Raw genomic sequence first — 7,168 nt, forward strand, 5'->3', positions numbered from 1 at the left:
AGGATGCTGGCACCATTATCCAGACCTTCAGAACTAAGTTCAATGTGTGGATGGGACACCAGAATTTGATCCAATAAACAGTCCCTGTCTTTGCTGTCCCAAAATTAGGTTTCTAATCTAATCCTCTGTCTTTTCTTACTGGTTGCTGGGTGTTCATCCTGTCCTAAAAGAGTTGACAAAGTGAATGAAATTGGTCCATTCACTGGAACAGGCTCCCCAGTGAAGTAGTCACTGCACCAAGCTGGTCTGAAGTTAAACGACTGGACTGTGCACTTAGTCACATGGTCTAAACTTTTGGGTAGACTGTGCGGTGCCAGGAGTTGGACTTGATGATGCCTATGGGTCCCTTCCAATTCGGGATGTTCTATGATTCTATGATTCTATGATCCCTCTCTGAAGGTACATATGGCAGTACATTCCCTTGGTGGGCTGCAAAAAGAGACTAAATTAGGCATGTGGATTTTAGACAGATGGATCTGGTTGACATAAATTGTGCCTTCAGTAACTAGTCTTATCTCTGGAATCCAATTTGAGTGCTGCACTTTTTTTTTTTTTTTTTTGTCTTCAGTATAATATTAAGATTACATTTGAGTGTTCATGAGGGGCTTTGTAACAAACTCTGCAGATTAGCATCTACTCTGATTATACAGTGTTCATACACTCTGAATGCACAGTAGTTACATTATCTGAAACATGTTTCTGTTGGGGTCCCACATGAACAATTACCCTGGACAATATTTACTAAATATGTCATTTTTCACCAAAAGACTTTTTTTTTTTTCTTTTTTTTTTTTTTCTTAGGAATCTTGTAGTGTCGGTCTAAGAGTAACTGCAGCTTTCTTCTTCTGTGCTTATGCAGTAAAATTATATCTGTCAGAGATGAAAATACCATAATTATGTCTTCTTATAATTTATTCATTACTTTATGGATCTAAAACCTTCCAAGGAATGTCACAAATCTACAGAAAATTCTTGAACGCAGCATTTAGCAACTTGATTTCTGATGTAGCTGACAGGTTCAGATAAACACTTTCAGTTAGTGAATACATAGGTAGTATTTGTTCCCCTTCCGCTGGTGACAGCAAGATTTTCTGAGACTGGGAAACAGCTTTAAAATGTAACTCCAGCTGAGCAGTCACTATAAATTGTGTGAAGTTTTGCTACTTCAACAGTCTCTATGATATTTTGTAAACGGAACATTCAGTATGGCTTTATATTAGTATTAGTACTGCCTTTGTCAGTATCTATACTGTACCTGGCCACAGGGTACTCCCTGTATAAAATGTTCATGTCTCCCTTGGCATGGTTTAGTTTTCCTTTTCACTGCCCCTCTACTATCCTCTTTCAACCATTATTTCTTGCACAAACATTCTTTTATTGGGGGAATTAACAGAGACCAGAGTTGTAGCATTAGATTATTGCTGAGATTCTTCCTATCACCTGTTTAATTCATAGTGTAGGAGTTCTGTTTTGTTCTGATTGTGTATGTTCAGCAATTTCCATAATAGACTTCTAATAAACTGTCTCTTTCCTGATGAAAACAGAGAAAGCAGCAGATCCCCTGCCATTACACCAAGCCAAAAAGGATTGGCATTTTATAGGTATGTTAGCCTATAGTCAAAATTATTTTGAGATAGTTCCACGTTCAATATAAATTACAATGTAGAGATACAGCTTACTGATCCTGAGCAGTTATGTCCCTTACGAAGTACGTACATTAGGCAGCCAAGATTCAGTTTACAGAGCACTGTGATCCCATAGCTGAGGAAACACCTCAACTCCTATTCAAATTCCGGCCTGAGAAGACATAGAGTTACTCATCAGGTGATAAGGAGAAGGTTATAGCCCTTATAAGAATCAAGATTAGAAGGTAACTTTGCACCATGGACTGGTAAATGTGCTATGGTGCAGAGGTTCCCTGCACTTAAGTGCTCTGCAGTTTCTGTTTTGTTGTTTGCTGCCTAAACACAGAAGGACCAAATCTCCCTTTGCAGCTTGATCCTGCTGCTATTAAAGGCAGCAAAAATCCCATTGCCCTGAGCAGAACTGGATATGTACATGTATAACTAAAATCCTTTTATGTGTCTGAGAGAATAGTGTCCTCTGTGTCAGTTCTGTTCAGCCCCAGCCTGGTTTGTAACTTCCACTCTTCCCATTTGAGTTCGTTGCAGCATGAAATTTGATTGTGCCAGGTGTTTCAGTGATGTTTTACTGATGTGGTATTCCCCTTGAAATTAATGTCTTTCTAATCACACACATTTATAGATTAAAGAGGCATTTGGTGAAGTACAATGGACTGAGTTCACTCCTGGCTTTAATGTCATATTCTTACCTTAAGTACAAATATTTTATGTTGTCTTTTCTTATGTCAGTGGTTTTTAATGTGCCCATAAAATGACTTGTTCTATGAGTTGCAAACTCATATTTGTTTTCAGCTAACTCTACTTGTATATCCCTCAGGAGCAAAATTACAGTCATGGAAGCTGATGCAGTGAATTTGGTGGTTTATAAGTAGGAAATACTGAGATTTTGGGGCATGTGCAGCCTTTCATGTACAAAGTTCTCATTTTAATGTACCTCAGGCTACTGGCTTTACGATTTACAGTTAATTAGGATTCTGATTTGGGTTGAAAATTCCAATACCTATATGCTTTTATACATGCATTTCAGATCATGCTGGCTGAAGCAAATAACTGTGACTGTAGTCAATAAATGAATGTATACCACAGGGAGAAGCCCTTCCCCCGGCCTCCTCTGACAACCTGTAAGAAAATCCTTCTGTGCTCCCAGTTCACAGCAATATCATTCTGACATCACTTTGTGATAGCTAGAAGATTTCCTTGCCTATCATTTAACAAAATCCCAATACCATTTCCTTACTTTTAACAAAGTCTCAAAATCCCTAATGTATCCCATATTTGCTCTGCCTGTATTTCATGTTCAAATTGAACTCTTTAGATAACTGAGTTCTAATCTGCACATGCAGATGCGACTTTTATTAGCATCAGTCAGAACTGTATAAGTGTGAGGAAGGGTAAGTGAGGTAACTTCCAAAATACTAATGTTGGAGAAAAAATAATAATACTAGTCTGGAATTTCAGTGTTTTTCTTGCATATTGAGATTTACAATAATGCTAATATATATACAATAGGAGGTAACTTCATGTGATTCAACTGTTCTTTCTTAAATATGAGTATTTTAAATATATCTTTTTATTATTTTTCCCTTTATTGACTTTCTCCTTAGAAAGCTTTCATACAGACTTTTTATTTGTTAAGGAAGCAATATATTTTTGATATATAAGATCTGTGTCAAAAAAAATAAAATAAAATAAATAAAATAAAATAAAATAAAATAAATAAAATTAAAATAAAATAAAATAAAATAAAATAAAATAAAATAAAATAAAATAAAATAAAATAAAATAAAATAAAATAAAATAAAATAAAATAAAATAAAATAAAATAAAATAAAATAAAATAAAATAAAAAGCAAAACAACAGCAACAAAAAACTCTATTAGCCTCAAATACTAATCTCAGAACTTCTCAGTAAGGTAAGCTTAATTGTGAAGCTTGTCATTAAGCTAGCCAGGACTCAGGCTGGGCTGGGGCTGTGCATTTGAACATAATACAGCAGGGACAGAGCTAAGATGCAAAGGTGGGGAAATCCTGGAGAACAGCCTGTACAGCTCATTTTGCTGTAGAAAAACGGGATAGGCAAGAAGAGCAATGGCTGCTTGTGGGACAGGCTATCCTGCAAGACCACTTGTCATCTCAAATCCTTTTCCACATGAAGGTGGTAGTTCGGTAAAGAAGACAACAGAGCCCAAGTTATTTTTGTAGAACTTTCCTGCCATAAGGAACTGTGTACTTGCTTTTTCTGAGAATCAGGTCTTGAAAAAATTCTTGATGACAGACAGGATTTATGGTGGCAGAGAATTTATACTGGCAGGGGATTTTATTTGGCACAGTATGCAGTAAATACATACACTTTTGATCATGACAGAACATATTTGCTTAACTTCTTCATTCATAATATTAATATAACTCTCCAAAGGAGGTGGTCTAAATGTTGGTGTACCGGCAGGAGAAATTACTTCTCCAGAGTAAAAAATGGGAGCTGAAAGTATTCATTGGGAATGCTAAAATTTTTAAAAACCAAGCCAGGATATTCAGGACCTTGACCCTTATACAGTCATTTTCAGCTTTGCAAAAATAGATTAAAGCAACATTTGCAAATTTCTTATGATGATGTACCTTACCACAGGAAAAAATAACCTACTTCATATATAAGATAACAGAAAATCAGTAAAAAATTCTGTTCTGTTTATAACCATTTATGCTTGTTGATAATTGCCTAGCATCATTTTGATGTAAATATGTAAATTCTCCTGACAAGATTAGGCTCCTACTGTGCTACACATCATATAAACACTTACAAAGATCTGTTCCATGCCTTACAAAGATGCTTGCTCAGATCTTACACTTTTAAAAATTGAATGGCTGTAATGAGTAATCTAAATGTGGGCATACAATTCTGTGGAATTATAGATTTAATAAACAAGAGAGACAACATACAGAAAAACTAACCAGAGAATGGAAGTGGGTTGTCCAGGGTTGCCTGTCAAGTTAATAATGGAGGCGGCAATAGAATTTAATGTAGAATCCATTCCTTTATCCTCATTAACAAACTATGCCATGGTAGGTCTACAAGGTTCAATCAGATAGACACATACTAACTCCATACATAGCTGAATTTGAGATTGAATTCTCTGCTGTCCAGAAGCTGTCTTGGTACAGTGGTAAACAAATGCCTTTCTGGAAGCCGAGAGAGGTATCTTCCTCTTTCAGGTCTGGCTATGGCTAAAAGCATTTCAAGACAAATGTGAGAGACAGAAGCAAAAGGAAACAAAATATATTGAGGAAGTTTAAGTTCTTTTTAAAAGTCAATTTAGTTTAAATAAAAGGTACTCTTGAAATAATCTGCTCTTTAATGGTGGATAAAAAAAAAAAACAATAAAACCCAAAATAAAAAGGGATAAAGCCAGAGCTTGAACTTAGAAAGGAAAGGGAGTGCAGCTAGTGTTTAAAGCACAAGGTTGGAGTCCGGGGTTCTATCCTCGTCTTTGCCACTGATGTATTGTGTGCTGGCAAGCACGTAATTTACTCCATGTGAGGTAAGTATTATTCTGTGCATTAAAAAAAGAATATTGAAACATATAGAAGTTGAGTGCAACATTTCACAAAGCAGTTCCTAAGTCAGATTGCCTCCATTTTTGATTATGCAGCCTGAGCTACCTGTTGTTCAATATTCAGAATCTTGTATTCCAACAGTGCCTTCTGAAATCAGTTTAACCCTTAACTTCAATTTGTCTTCATTTACTCAAGAATTTACTAGAAAGAGATGCTACAAGTCTACACTGTCATGGTTCAGACTTTAAATTGCTTGCTTTGCATATTCTTCTGCTTTCTCCACATAGGCTTAAAAGACAAGATTTGCCAGATATGGTGGAAATCAAAAAGCATCTGTGTTTTGGGTTTAACAGTCAGGTGAATAATAGCATGCAAAAATGGTCTGTATGCTTTCTCACCAGGTTATACCAGATACACCCTGGGCCAAATGGCTTCTGTAGCACCATGTACACTCTCACTGGAAGAGTTAGTAACCATCTCTCAGCATTTAAAATCCTATCCCTTTTAGTATATGTGTGTGTTACTCTAAGGGTAGGGTTCACAGACACATCTAAATTAGATCAAATGAACACAGGGAGTCCCAGGGAGTCCAGGCAATATTAGGGGCCACATTGCTTTGATCAGCATGTTTTTCTGTGGCACCCAGGCACAGAAAACACTGCAGGCCTGATGTCACACAGGACAGCAGTCCTGCAGCTCACAGTGCAAACAGGGGCACACTGATGTCCTATACTTTATTGGATCTACAGGTCTGATACTACAGTGACGTGTAGTTTACTCATGTGAGAAAATGGAGAGTCTATCTGCACTGTGATAGAATCCCCCTCACCTGAAGCTTTCCCTCATATTGAAGGATTTGACAGATCTTGTGTTACACTCACCAGTGGTCTGGTGGAGACTACTCTGTAACGAGGGTGGCAGAAAAATGTTTAAACACATTCATTTTCTCCCAGAGGACTAACTGAGAAGTCTACACAACGTAGTTGAAGCAAGTGCATGTAGTGGGCTGTGAGTTGGTGTTGTCATGGAGAAGACATCTAGCTCCCACCACTGGGAAGATGGGAGAAGTGCACAGATGAGGGCAGAGGTGCTTCAACCTGATTTTGCTAATCCAGCAAAAAACGATGCCTTGAACCCTAAACCTAATCCACTGCTATTGCATATCTTGTAGTTTCTCCCACAGTTGTATCAAGCTCTGAAATCTCAAGTTTTTTGCTTCTGCAGGTCCTCCCACGATTCACTTTTCTGGGAATTAGAAAAGCTCTGTTCTCCAATCCAATGGTGGTGTTGACCAGTTTATATATATCTCAGTAATACTGATTAAACAAGGTTAGCTAGGTGCGTAGTACCATGTACAGATACACACTGCTCCTTGGTCATCTTGTTAAAACTTGATTGTCAACTATTAAGCCAAATGAACTCTAATAGGTTTAATTGTGTGCTGATTTATGCTACACAAATAGCCCTTAGGACACTATAGAGATTTAATTTTGGCCAAGTGACAGGAATGAAGGAGGTCAAATTCTCTGCATCTGGTTAGCTGGTTAGCTTTCTGAAATGCGGTAAGCAGCTTTAAGCAGCTTTTTTCTTTTTTCTTTTTTTTTTTTTTTTTTTCCTGAAAAGCTTTCAGATGTCCCTACTGGCAGACTTTAAAAGGTCAGCAGCCCTGCTAATATTGTCTCACACATCAAGCAAGTGATTATAATCATTTCAATATCATCAATAAGAGTAGTTTAACTAACAGGACTCTTTCAAAGACTCACATATGTTTGTAATATCAATGCCTACAGAATGCAATACCATCTCTAGTACTGTAAGCACAATATTTTGGTGAAGTGTTGTTAAATTAAATATTAAGATTTTGAAAAAAAAAATAAAAATAAAAATAAAAATAATAAAAATAAAAATCCCAGAAATTTACGGCACATATAATGAGTGCAATGTGTATTTCTGCCTTTGGGAGAAACATGACA

This window comes from Anas acuta, chromosome 1 (assembly GCF_963932015.1).
Source record: "Anas acuta chromosome 1, bAnaAcu1.1, whole genome shotgun sequence".
In the NCBI taxonomy this organism is placed as follows: domain Eukaryota; kingdom Metazoa; phylum Chordata; class Aves; order Anseriformes; family Anatidae; genus Anas; species Anas acuta.